Source organism: Primulina tabacum, chromosome 14, assembly GCF_025594145.1.
Source record: "Primulina tabacum isolate GXHZ01 chromosome 14, ASM2559414v2, whole genome shotgun sequence".
In the NCBI taxonomy this organism is placed as follows: domain Eukaryota; kingdom Viridiplantae; phylum Streptophyta; class Magnoliopsida; order Lamiales; family Gesneriaceae; genus Primulina; species Primulina tabacum.
In genome coordinates, this window is record NC_134563.1 from 25,964,523 (window position 1) to 25,979,217 (window position 14,695).

Sequence of the window (14,695 nt, forward strand, 5' to 3'; positions counted from 1 at the left end):
AAGTCGAACTGCATAAATGCTAATGTAATAGGTCGATGAATATTACGGGTATATTATAAGAAAAGTAAAGTGCAATAATTTTGGCATCCATCTCTAGTATGAGGAATTGCGAGATAAGTCAAAATTCGAGGTCTTAGTAGAATAGAAGTAAGTCGCCATAAGTCTTTTTAAGTTACGATTCGTAAATGAGGGTTTTGATAGGAAATTTAACTAGGATTGAGGAGACCTAAGAACATCTTAACACTCATTTTATCAGAGCATCGCAGCGGAAGTGTGGATTTTTGGGATACTAGAATTAAGAGTCTAAACTTTTTGATTATCGAGGATAAGTGAATTTTGGGGACGAAATTCAATTTAAGGGGGGTAGATTGTAACGTCCCGAAAATCTGAAGGTCCACGTGAACTACATGCAGGCAAGTTATTAAATTTCTTTTGTATTGTATTAAATTGTTTTAATGCATGTTTATTTTATTACTTTGTGTTTAATTATTTTTGTGCATTTTATGCATAATTCATGCATGATATGATTTAATTCATGAAAATTTAGAAGTCCATGCTTTAAAGATTTTTAAGTTGCATTTCGTGTTCGAACGAGGAATGGAGATAGGAAATTATCAGAAAAATTATTTTATTAATTTATTTAAGGTGTTTTTAAGTGTGTTTTGCAAAAATGGGCTTTATTGGGTATTTTTACCCGCAAGATTTTATTTTTATCCGGTACACAAATTTTATCTTATCGGGAGACTTTTCGAGGGTTCGGCTATTATTTTCAAAAATTTTACAACACGAAATATTTTTCGCGAGTGTGTTTGGATTTAATGGGCCTACTTTTAAGCTTGTTGGGCTTAAAATCATTTTTAACTTTTAATTAAACAATATAGAGCCCATTATCTATTTATTTAACTATTTAAATAATACTTGATCATCCCCTAAACCTATTATTTCTTTAAATCAGCCGACACCTTCCCACTAGGGGTGGGCAACTGTCGGTTTGGTTCGTTTTACTCTTTAACGGTTCGATTTCTTCGGTTTTCGGTTTTGAATATCTCTAGTCCATAACCAAACCATTTTATTATTGTTCGGTTCGGTTTTTATGTAACACGGTTCGGTTTATACGGCCGGTTATATATGGTTAGCTAAAATTTGTTAAGAAATAAAATTATACATCACTTTATGCCTTTAAAATCTAAATCATAGTATTTTTCAAATATCTAATTTTTGGGACTTAATATTATATATATATACACGAAAAAATTAAAGAAATATATACAAAAAAGAAAAGAAAACATTGACTTGTGAGTGATGAGAAAGAAGAGAAACGATCGGATAGAAAATTGAGGGTTAATGATACTAAGTTACTAAATCTTAATAGACACATTGTACATAAAAAGTCTTATACTTAACAATAATATGACCCATTATACATAAATATCCTATACTTAACAATAATATGGCCGATTCGGTTATTCGGTTTTTTTGGGGATTAAAACCGAAAACCGAACCGAAAAACGAATTTGATAAATTTTAAAACCATAACCGACCGAAAAACCGATAAAACCGAATTATTCGGTTCGGTCAGTTTTTTCGGTTTTTCGGGTTTTATGCCCACCCCTAGTCCCCACCTCCACTCATTTCTCTCAGATTTCAGCAGTACAACACCAAACTTCCATCGGCCAAGGTGTTTTCTTTCAAGAAAAATTCTCTGGCGCTTCTCCCGACACCCGTTCTTCGACCTTCTTGCGTGGAATTCATCTAAGGCACGCCTTGTATCATATTTTACCCATCACACTCATTTTATATGCTGATGATTGTATAATACATGAAAAATATTTCGATCTATGCACGTGTGTGTCTCGGTATGAGTTTGGAGTATTTTTATTGCACGTTTCTTGCGGTGCTCACGTTTTATTTCTCTTTTTATGTAAAGGGGACTGCCGAGGGGTTGATGAGTGCTGTTAAGGCTGTGGTTATGATGTCTAAGGGCTGAGGTTGAGGTGTGTTAAATTTTAGTCGAAGAACGATCAAGAGTAGGCGAGATCGGTTGTTGGGTTAGTCACGGCTGTGCAAGAGCATCTCGAGACCTGGATCAGATCATGAGGGGTCTGAACCACGGTCAGGGGGGGGAGTTTGAATACAGCTGGGACAAGACGGAAAGCCGCTCGAGCGTTGGACGTGGATTTTCTACGTGCCCAAACGCAGCGAAAGTTTTAAAAATTTTTAGATCTTGACTTTCAAGATCCTTTTGGACACTTATATGGTTTTTCAATTAAACATTCATAGGAAGTAAATCATTATACCTTTGGTGAATAGATCACTAGGCTCCAACTATTCCGGGGTTAGCGGAGATAGCTCTTGATGAATTCCCTACGAACTTTCCTCAGATCTCTTTTATGTATTCTTCTAATCAGGTCCACGACCAGATGATTTGTTCATCTTCCAAATTGCACTAAAAAATTTGGAAGAAGTTTTTACGTTGGAGATTGAAAACGAGAAACGGCTCAAACTAATCCTTCAAAAGGAAGTGGCCGAATTTTCAAGCTTTGGGAGAGAGGTTTTTTTCGAAATTTGTGAAGGTGATGGCTAGGGTTATGGCTTGATTACTCGTATCTATAATTAAGTCATAACCTAATAACCATAATTAAAATTAATGGGCTTGTTAATTGGGCTAGTCCAACTAGTTTAATTAATTAATCAAAGTCTATTAAGAACTTTAATTATTTAGTATGTTTGACTTGTACTCCTTTAAGCCCATTAAACATACTTCCCACCAATTTTAATTTAATATATAATAAACTCAACTTTTGAGCTTAATAAATTAAATCGATTATAAATTCAATATTTGAATTTATTATTTAAATTATAAATTCAACTCCTTGAATTTTATCACCTCTAAAATTTAATATTTAATAAACCCAACTTTTGAGTTTAATAAATTAAATTCTCAAATTTTTTTATAAATTCAACTCCTTGAATTTATTCTCTAAAATTTTATAAATACATAAATTTAACTTCTTGAATTTACTAATAAATTCAACTCCTTGAATTTATTTCTCAAAATTTAATTATCATAAATTCACCTCCTTGAATTTACTATATCATAATATAAATTCAACTCCTTGAATTTATTCTCTCAACGGGAACAAATGATCCAGTGCTTGTGTGACCCTCAATGGTTCAGGGATACAGCTAGCCGTGGGTTCACAACTCTTTGTGATTCATAATAACATTTATTCATATTCAGGCTTACCCTAGTTAGCCCCATTCTTTTCATCAACACCTTGATCAAGAATGTCAGAACTCATTTCTGATTGCACCCATCGGATCATGGTAAGAGCGTCAAGTAGCATCGCCATCATGATCCCCTAGGTATCATTGATAGTGCTTGCAAGAACCAGTCGATTATGATTAACGTACAGTACGGTCCCTTCATGTCATATATCCCAATCGAATCTGCAACCATTGGTTCATCGAAGGTTGCATAATAATTCGATACCTATGTGATACATCTAAATAGTGGCATCACATGTAACTTTGGAGAACTCCTTCTCCAATGTACATCTCATACTCTGGCCAGAGATTCCACGCACTATTATTTAATCAGATCACATAAGATATCAACACCCGTAGGTGAGCGGTGAATCTCCGACTACAATGCACTGGCTCCTATATGTGTCGCAAATGTACCCAACCTCGCCACCTGATGACTCTCCTGGAGCTGATAAACGAGTCAAGCACAGCCCTAGCATATAGAGACTCAGTGTTGTCCCGGGTCGTAAGGACTAATGGTGTACAATCATAACCACAGACTTATCCTCTTGATGAATGATAAGCACTTGGAAAGTCCGAGGGAGGGTTCTTCGGTATAATCATCATATGGCTACTCATCTGCATGTTTGGACATCTCTATACCCTTACCAAGAAACGCAGTACACAAAATCACAGATGCTAGTCTCGAGCTCAAGCGACTTTTATCCATGTTTTAGGCGGCTGAATCGACTAGGAATGAATTTAGATCATACAGTGTTTACAAATGAGTTTCAACATCGAATTACGATTCATTTGTATTAAGTATAATCAAGGATTTTATCTATGCTGATTGCATGGGTATACGGATAAAGTAAAATAAGACCATGAAAAGTTAAATTATATTAAAATAAAGATTGTTTATTACACTTGAGTCAATAAATTCCCAAGCTAACCGTTGGCTTGTAGGGCATCTACTGTAACAATCTCCCACTAGCCCTAGAGCCAATTACCCATAACTTTAATCCCATTGTTTCACGATGCTTCTCCAACAGTGGTCCTGGCTAGGTCTTTGTAAGTGGATCAGCAACATTATCTGCAGAGGGGACTCTTTCAACTGATATGTCTCATCTTCCCACAATCTCCCGTATGATGTGGAACTTCCTCAGTACATGTTTGGATCGCTGATGAGACCTTGGTTCTTTTGCTTGTGTAATGGCACCTGTGTTGTCCCAGTACAACGGAACTGGATCAACTTCCATTAGGAATAATGCCAAACTCTTGGACAAAATTCATCATCCAAACTACCTCTTTTGCTGCAGCAGATGCAACAATGTATTCAACTTCAGTGGTGGAATCCGCAACCGTGTCTTGCTTGAACTTTTCCAAGCGACAGCCGCACCATTAAGCATGAATACTTTTGCGTGTTTTCTTGATTGCTCGCAAGCGCACGATGTCAAGTTATAGTAAAATGTATTTTCGAGTACAAGTTTCGATCCCACGAGGAATGGGTATATAAATGTATATTAGTACTTGTGATTGAAATAGTCTCGACTTTATTTAGAATAATCAATTAAAAGATTTGTTTACAAGAATAACTAAATTGATAATGGATTTAAAAGTAACACCAATTTATAGCACTTAACAATGGAATAAAAGATCTAGAGGTCCGATTTCACGCAACTGTCCACCATGTGTAATTTATTGTAGCTATGTTATAAAAATCCTTCTTATTCATTAGCCAAGAATCCTATAATTACCTACTTCCCTCTCCCGATTGTTGAGTAGACTGTAATTATTTAAAAATGGATTGCAACATTCCCATCAACAATCTATAAATAAATAACACAACAAGCACTAGATTCTCTATTGGCTTCAATAGCAATGTAGGCCCTCCCGAACTCTATAAATACCATTGACGTATTTTTTCATTTCTTGTTTATAATTTCCTCTTCCGAGTGATAAATTGTAAACATATAAATCATTCCAATTATGACCAATAAATTGAAAGCATTAAGATTAGAACAATACAAATGAACAATAAAAAGAACTTAAATAGCTTAGTTCATAGATTCTAACACATGGTTTCTAGTTTTGTTCCATCTTTCCTCTATAAATAACAATTAGTTCATAATAACACAAACAAAACAACAAAACAAGGTTTTGAAACAAGACATATCAACTGAAAAATAAAAGAAAGAAGAACTTAGAACAAGAGTTTGAAGTGCTAATTCCGTCCCCGGAGTTGTGCAGCAGATTTCCAAAAACTTGATGAACTAGAGTCTTCAATTTTCTAGCAGCAGCCTCCACTCTTTCCTTGGCTCCCCAATACCCTAGATGATAAGTAAATGATGTCCTTTTATAGTCCAGACAAGCCTCAATTCGTAGCACACCAATATCTTGGACTTTCATGCGCAGCACACAAAAATACAGATTTTCCGAATTCTGTTTTTCAAGGATTGCGGGTGCGGTCAAGAGGACACCGCGGGTGCGGTGTTGGTTCTGGTATGCCAGCGTAGGTGCGGTGTTGAATTTAGCGCGGGTGCACTGCTTTACCGCGGGTGCGGTATATGTAATAGCGCGGGTGCGCTGCTGCTTCTGTATTTTTTTATCTTTTGCACTTTCCAATTCAACACTTTAATACTCCACACTCTCATTCTAAGCTTCCAAACTATAAAAACAAAAAGAACCACAAATCACATAAAACCTGCTCAAGAATCACAGAATTCCAAGTTGAAAACAAATAATAAAAGTACAATAAATTGCACTTATCAAACTCCCCCAAACTTAGGATTTTGCTAGTCCCGAGCAAAATAAAAACACACAAACAAACAAGTCATGAAATATTTTTAAAAGAACTTGGCCTCAAGATAATTTAACTAACTTTTCATGCATTCACAAGTCAAATCAATCAAACCAATTTTTTCATCCGGATATAATCATGGAATCGGTTAATTTTCTTAACTTCTAATATCTTCAACTCATGTTTCAAAACATTCTCAATCGATTTCAATTTTTACAAACTACAAATCAAGAGGTCTTTTCTGGTAAAAATTGAGTTTCAAAGCTATATTCAATCAAGAAAGGAGTACCGAATAAATATTTGATGCAATGAGGTGTGTGTAAAATTGATCAAGATTCGTACTCAATGGAAGTGTTTATCGATTGTGCATAGGCTTGATCCTCCCAATTCCTCTCCACTTGTATATTGAACAACTGTGACTTGGTCAATATGATTTGCAATACTTGTAATGTTAGGCCTTGGCTCATGGCTACAAATAAAGATTAGGAGTTCAAACAAGTGAGTAAGTTGAATTTTATCTCTTTTGCAAACTCCACTTTTTCTTTTATCTCCATTTTTTATTTATTTCTTTTCTTTTTCCCCCATTTTTCTCCAACTTCTTCAATGAAACATCATTTATTTTTCTTTTCTTTTGTAGGGGAATTTCAATTTCTTTGATCCTTTGAATTCTTACTCCTTTGAGAAGGTAGGAAATTAATGTTTAAGATATTCAACGAGGTGGTAAATGTGGAATATTTGAAAGGATATCGAATGAGGGTCTTTTACACATATTTACATGTGCCATTCGAATTCATATAAGCTACAAAGAGGTGACAAACGATAAATTATTTTTATTTGGTAGCTTGAAAGGCTCAATCGATCAAAAAAATCACCTAAATCATTCCTTAATCATAAATTGTCGTATTTTGCCTCGAGTATTGTTTGGATAGTTCTAGACAAAATCTCAATTCACCAACACAAGGTAGAATCTAATCATCGTGAAAACATGGTGTCTCAATGCATCAACCAAATACATATATATTCAAAAGAAAAATGCTTGGCTTCAAAGAAATTTCAAGAACACAATTCTTTTCTCATATAGGCTCAATAAGGCTTCAAATGAATATTTATGAACAATATAAATAGGCCCAAATAAAATCAAAGATTGCCTCAATCATATATGTATTTGCAAAAATTTATTTCAATATTAAATGAAAATCACAGAATTGTATAGAAATTATAAGTCTCAAACTTACCAAATCTCATGATTGTTCTCTAAATTTTTCCAATTGATTGATGATCATGAATGAAATACATGACATTTCTTTCAATACACAAATTTTGTACATCATTGGCCATTTCAAAAATTTTTATGACTATGACACTACAAACACACAAGCAAATATATCTCAAAAGTAAATAAAACACTCAAATAAAACTAAATGACACTACAAACATACAAGCAAATTTATCTCCCCCAAACTTAAATATGTGCATCGTCCCTCGATGTAAATGATCGTGAAAGTTAGGGAATGCACGTACCTCGGGCAATGACTGTCAGTGGTCATCGCCATCCTCATCGTCTGCTCCTTCTTGTGGTCGGGTGATACTCAGGCGGATCATATGCCCTGTGGCCATTGCGAAGGTTGTGGAAATGGATTACCAGATGTGGAAGCTGATGGAAATTGTTGAGCCAAGATAGACGTGAAATCCATCATATAATCCATGAATGTATCGGTCCTAAACCGAAATGCGTCAATGTCTTGGCGTTGTTGGCGCATCTCCTCTTCCAAATAAGTTAATCTATCTCGCACATTTCTTGGTTGCGGTTGTGTTCGTTGTTGTTGGGCCTGAGCATGGGCACGTCTTTCAGCAGCTCTTCGGTTGAATTCTCTCTGAGCTTCACGTGTATCATGTTGATCAGATGTCAGTGACCTATGTGGTTGAATTACCACAATGGCATTTCTTGGTTTCAACAATTCTTCGTTTGCTGCCCAAGTCACTTCCGCATAATGGCATAAGTATGTGATAAGAGAAGGGTGAAGGAGTCCACTAGGAGAGTTACCTTTTGCATAATCGGGCATTGAGTTCTGAAGTAATTGATCTAAATCAATCGTCTTTCCTGTTAAGATGCAAAAAGTCAGGATTGCCCTCTCCTTGATGACAGTAGTAGTATGGTCAGTAGGCTTAATCCTAGCCGAAATGAAGGAATACCAATCCTTGGCAACATTTTTCAGATCAGATTTGGCTAGGCTTAAATGTACATTGTCTCTCATTTGCCACTCCGCTCCCTCAATCCAAATAGTCTGAAGAATGTTATCATAATCAACTTCCTCGGCCCTATATTCTTCATATTCATCATGCATGACTGGAGGGATACCATACATTGTGTTGATGGTATGAGCATCAAAAGCTACCATCTTGCCTCACACCAAAACTTTCAAGTGATCATGCTTAACCTTAAGGTTAGCATAAAATTCCCGTACCAACGAAATGAACGAATCCGGTGGTGGCTTGCCAAACTCCTTCCAATGCCTAGCAGTAAGCATTAATCCAATCTCGGTTCGTGGGAAGCTCAGGTCAAATCCCCTCTCTTTCACAATGCTCTTGTTTAGAATTTTAGCATAATTTTCCTCCGCCTTTTCATCCCAGAACTTGTGTGAATCATAATTTGCAGACGAGGATGCACCCTTTGATTGTTTCTTTCTTGGAGGCATTTTGTCAAACACCTTCAAATCACCAACTTCCCCTTCAATCTAATGCACTAAACTAGATTATTCTTTCACTCCCCCAAACTTGTTAATCACAATAACTACACCTCAACAATATTCACACCAATCCAATCAACAATGTCAAGAATATACTCCACTAAAATTACAGCACTATTAATTTTCTTCCATAGCCAATATCACCAAAAATTTCGAATTTGAAAGCAAATGTATTATGAAATTGCTCACCTTGAGTGTTGAAATATTTTTTGTAAGAACAAAATCAAAGCTCCAATTAATCCTTGGTTGAAAATTTTCGAGCCCCCTTTTCACACCATAGGTTTTGTGTTGAATTTGTGGAATTAGATTGGATATTGGATGGAATAATTGAAGTTAAGTAGGTGTGTAATGGAAAATTTGTGCTTGGAAGAGCAAAATTTGAGTGTGAAGTGTGTTTTCAAAGTAGGTATTTCGAAATGGAGGAGAAAATTTTGAAAAAGGGTTCTTCATTTATGCCAATGTTTTCCCGTTCATGTTTTTAAAATCAGCGACCGCGGGTGCGGTCCAAAACATACTGCAGGTGCGCTGCAGCTACAGGAATTTTTTTAATTTTTCGATCTTCAGCAACCGCGGGTGCGGTGTAAAACGTAGCGTGGGTGCGGTAATGGTTCTGGAAATACACCGCGGGTGCACTAACAAAATGACCGCGGGTGCGCTTTGCTTACTGGAAATTTTCAGTTTTTTATTCAACATCCAACGCGGGTGCGGTCCAAATTATACCGCGGGTGCAGTAATCACTCTGTCAACCCAACGCAGGTGCACTCTTTAATTTACCGCGGGTGCGGTATGGCTACTGGAAATTTTTAATTTTCTGTCTTAAGATTTTGCTAGGTGCGATACATTTTCAGCGCGGGTGCACTCTCTGAAATTGTTTTCTACTCCAATTTTTAGTCCTGAAAAAAACAACTGTGATTAATAAGATTTGGGAAGATATAAGAACACATTATACCAAAAATACACAACCTAAAGTAATAATACAAGAGTAAAAGCAAAATCGAAAACGAAATGCAATAAAGAAACAAAAAAGTTTGGGTTGCCTCCCAAAAAGCGCTTGGTTTAACGTCAGTCAGCCCGACTACCACCAGTCTACATCAAGTCGATCCTCCCAAAGGAATGTTGTCAAGATGTCGTACTTCAGTCCCATAATAATGCTTGATCCGTTGTCCATTTACTTTAAACGTTCTTCCGTCATTGCACTTTAGCTCAATGGCTCCATATGGTTGGACTGACTCTATTGTAAATGGCCCTGACCATCTTGATTTTAGCTTACCAGAAAATAGTTTGAGGCCTGAATTGAACAACAATACTTGTTGTCCGGGCTCGAAATTTCTGTGCATGATATGGTTGTCGTGCCACTTCTTGGTCTTCTCCTTGTAGATTTTTGCGTTCTCATAGGCCTCATTTCTGAACTCCTCCATCTCATTCAATTGCAATAGCCGCTGCTCACCAGATGCTTCCATGTCAAAGTTAAGCTTTTTCACGGCCCAAAAAGCTCTGTGTTCCAATTCCAGTGGTAAGTGACAAGCCTTACCAAAGACCAACCTATAAGGTGACATCTCAATAGGTGTCTTGTATGCTGTTCTGTACGCCCATAAAGCATTATCCAAATTTAGTGCCCAATCCTTCCGGTTTGTCTTCACCGTTTACTCCAATATCTGCTTAATCTCCCTGGTTGGATACTTCGGCTTATCCATTTGCTTGTGGGTGGTATGCCTAGGGTCACCTTGTGCTTCACATCATATTTAGCCAAAAGTGAGTTAAAGATTTTATTACAAAAATGTGTACCTTCATCACTTATTATGGCTCTTGGTGTCCCAAATCTTCTGAAGATGTTCATGTGAACAAACTTAGCAACCTACTCGAGCATCATTAGTATTGGTGGCAATTTATTCCATCCATTTTGACACATAATCCACAGCAAGCAAAATATACGATTGACCAAAAGAAAATGGGAATGGTCCCATGAAGTCAATACCCCGAACATCAAAAAGTTCAACTTCCAAAATATTGGTCAATGGGAACTCATGGCGCTAGAAATATTGCCAACCCTTTAGCATCTGTCACATGACTTGGCTAAGGTATAACTATCTTTGAACAAAGTGGGCCAATAAAAACCAGACTGTAATACCTTTGTTGCTGTTCTCGATGCTCCAAAGTGGCCGCCATATGGTGAAGAGTGGCATTGTTCAAGAATTACTTTCGCTTCTTCCTCTGCTACGCATCTTCTAATCATCTGATCAGCACATCTCTTGAAGACGTATGGATCATCCCATAGGTAAAACTTTGCATCGTGAAAGAATTTCTTCTTTTGGTGATAACTCAAATCTGGAGGGAGAGTACCACAAGACAAGAAATTAGCTATATCAGCAAACCAAGGGAGTATAGCATTTACCTCAAACAGCTGTTCATCTGGGAATGCTTCTTTTATGGTTCCTTCATCTATTTTATGTTCAAGTTCAAGATGTGAAAAGTGGTCAGCCACTTGATTTTCACACCCCTTTCTATCCTTCACTTCAAAATCAAACTCTTGGAGCAATAAAATCCACCTTATCAAGCATGGTTTTGCATCCTTCTTGGAAAATAGGTATCGAATAGCTGCATGGTCAGTGAAAACAATTACCTTTGTGCCGACCAAGTAGGGTTTGAACTTGTCAAATGCAAACACTACTGCAAGCATCTCCTTTTCAGTAGTTGTGTAATTTTGCTGTGCAACATCCATGGTTCGACTTGCATAGTAGATTGATCTAAAAAATTTATCACGCCTTTGGCCCAATACCACACCTACTGCATAATCACTAGCATCAAACATCAACTCGAAGGGCTCCTTCCAATCTTGTACTATCATGATTGGTGCTGTCACCAATGCCTTCTTGATCTTCTCAAATGCCTGCAGACAATCATCATCAAAAATAAAAGTGGATTCTTTTTCAAGCAAATTACACAAAGGTTTAGTAATCTTAGAAAAATCTTTGATAAATCTACGATCAAACCCGGCGTGTCCTAAGAAACTCCTTATCCCTTTGATGTTCTTCGGTGGTGGAAGCTTTTCAATTGTAAATACTTTGGCTCTGTCTACCTCTAATCCCTTTGAAGACACTTTATGTCCAAGAACAATACCCTCTTGGACCATAAAATGACATTTCTCCCAATTAAGAACTAAGTTCTTTTCTTGACATCTCTGCAAAACGAGGGAAAGGTTATGTAAACAGTGATCAAATGAAGAGCCAAATACCGAGAAATCATCCATGAAGACTTCCATGATGTCTTCCATCATGTCTGCAAATATGGCCATCATACATCTCTGAAAGTAGCAGGTGCATTGCATAGCCCAAAAGGCATCCTCCTAAAAGCAAACGTTCCATAGGGGCACGTGAATTTTGTCTTCTCTTAATCCTCTGGTGCTATAGCAATCTGGTTATAACCTGAATAACCATCTAAAAAACAGTAGTGACAATAACCAGCAAGTCTATCAAGCATTTGATCAATAAAAGGTAATGGAAAATGATCTTTACGTGTGGCATTGTTCAACTTCCTATAATCAATACATACTCGCCATCCAGTCACAGTACGAGTAGATATTAATTCATCATTTTCATTCTTTACCACAGTCATTCCACCCTTTTTAGGCACTACTTGCACATGAGACACCCAACTGCTGTCAGAAATAGCATATATAACTCCAGCATTTAACAATTTCAACACTTCATTTTTGACTACCTCTTTCATGGCTGGATTTAACCTTCTCTGATGATCCACATAAGGAGCGTATGACTCTTCCATTAAAATCCTATGCATGCATATGGTGGGACTAATCCCCTTGATATAAGAAAACGACCACCCAAATGCAGTTTTAAATTTCCTCAACACTCTCAACAATTTTTCTTTTTCATCTAAAGTAAGAGAGGAAGAGATAATTACAGGATATGTCGACTTCTCACCCAAGAAAGCATAGCAAAGATGGCTTGGCAATTCCTTCAAAACAGAGATGAAGGTATTATCTCTGAACATTTTTCTTCTTCCAACTTCTCTTGTGCGGCTTCCTTCACCTTTGGCAACGCTTCAAGAGCTAAAAGTTGCTCTCTCAATTCCCAATCATCATCATCAATTCTACTGACAGTACTAGAAAGGCATCTTTCTAATGGATCTTCTGCTGTATGACCTATACCAATCTCAGCAACACAAGAGTCATTTATATCAATACTTTTACTAGTACTCACCTCGTCGTTACCTTTAATAGCCTTATAGATGTTGAATATCACAGCTTCCCCACCAACTCTCAAGGTGAGTTCTTCTTTTTGTACATCTATCAATGCTTTTCCAGTGGCTAAGAAAGGTCGCCCAAAAATCAATGGGGCATCTTGATCTTCCTCCATATCAAGTATTACGAAATCAGCAGGGAAGATAAACTTGTCAAATTTTACCAAAACATCTTCAACAATTCCACGAGGATAAGTGAGTGACCTATCTGCAAGTTGCAAAGTTATAGTGGTTGGTTTTACCTCCCCAAGCTCCAAGTCCCTATAAACATAAAATGGCATAAGATTAATACTCGCTCCAAGATCACATAAAGCTTTATTAACATGAGTACTACCAATAATACAAGGAATAGTAAAACTCCCTGTATCTTTTAGTTTTTGTGGTAACTTCTTTTGGAGAATGGCGCTGCACTCTTCGGTCAACTTAACTGTCTCGAACTCTTGCAACTTCCTCTTCTTTGACATCACATCTTTGATGAACTTTGCATAGTTTCGCATTTGCTCTAAAGCATCAGCAAATGGAATGTTGATGTGAATCTTCTTGAAAATCTCCAAAAATTTTGCAAATTGATCATCAATAATCTTCTTTCTAAATCTCTGTGGGTATGGAAGAATCGGTTTCAGTATAGGAATCCGTTCAACTTCAGTTTCAATCCGAGACTCCTCAATCTTGTTCTCCTTTCCATTTTCACATTCATCTTGTTCAACTCTCTTCTCATTTTCCTCATTCTCTTTGGATTTTTTAACCTCAAGTTCTCTTCCACTTCTCAAAGTTACAGCTTTGCATTGCTCCTTTGGATTCACTTCAGTATTACTTGGGAATTGACCTCTATTTTGATCTCTTAATGCATTAGCCAACTGTCCAATCTGTGTCTCCAATGATTTCATTGTGGCACCCATATTTCCCATGTGAGTTTCAATGCCATCAAGACGAGATTCAGTCCTAGCCATCCTTTTACTAGATTCAGCAACAAATGTCCCAACTAGATCCTCAAGTGAAGGCTTTCCTTCCCCCTTCAATGTATTGAACCCCGGTGGAGGATTCAAAACATTCTTATTATCAGCATATGAAAAATTCTCATGATTTCTCAAACCAGGATGATAAGTGTTAGGGGGAGGGTTACCTCGATATCCTCCGTATCCACCAAAATTCTTATTGTTGATATAATGCGCCTCATCAGGAATATGTGGTTCTTCAGTAACAACCGATGCATCTTCTACCTCTGGTGTACTAGATTTATTCATAGCTAAAATTTGAGTTGTTAAAGCTGAAACTTGTGCGGTTAGTGATGTAATAGGATCTACGACATAAATTCAGCTTGTTTCTTTACTCCTGACCTCTCAGACGGCCACTGATAACTGTTAATGGTCATCTGTTCAAGAAAATCATATGCTTGATCAGGTGATTTGGCAAATATCGTGCCACCAGCTGCTGCATCCACAGTGCCTCTTGTTTGTCCATTCAAACCATTGTAAAACAATTCAATTTGTACCCAATCTTCAAAACCATGGTTTGGACACCTCCTCAACAACTCCTTATACCGTTCCCATGCCTCATATAATTGCTCAAAGTCAGTCTGCCTAAAAGTACTTATCTCAATTTTCAACTGTGCAGACTTCGCAGGTGGAAAATATTTAGCAAGGAA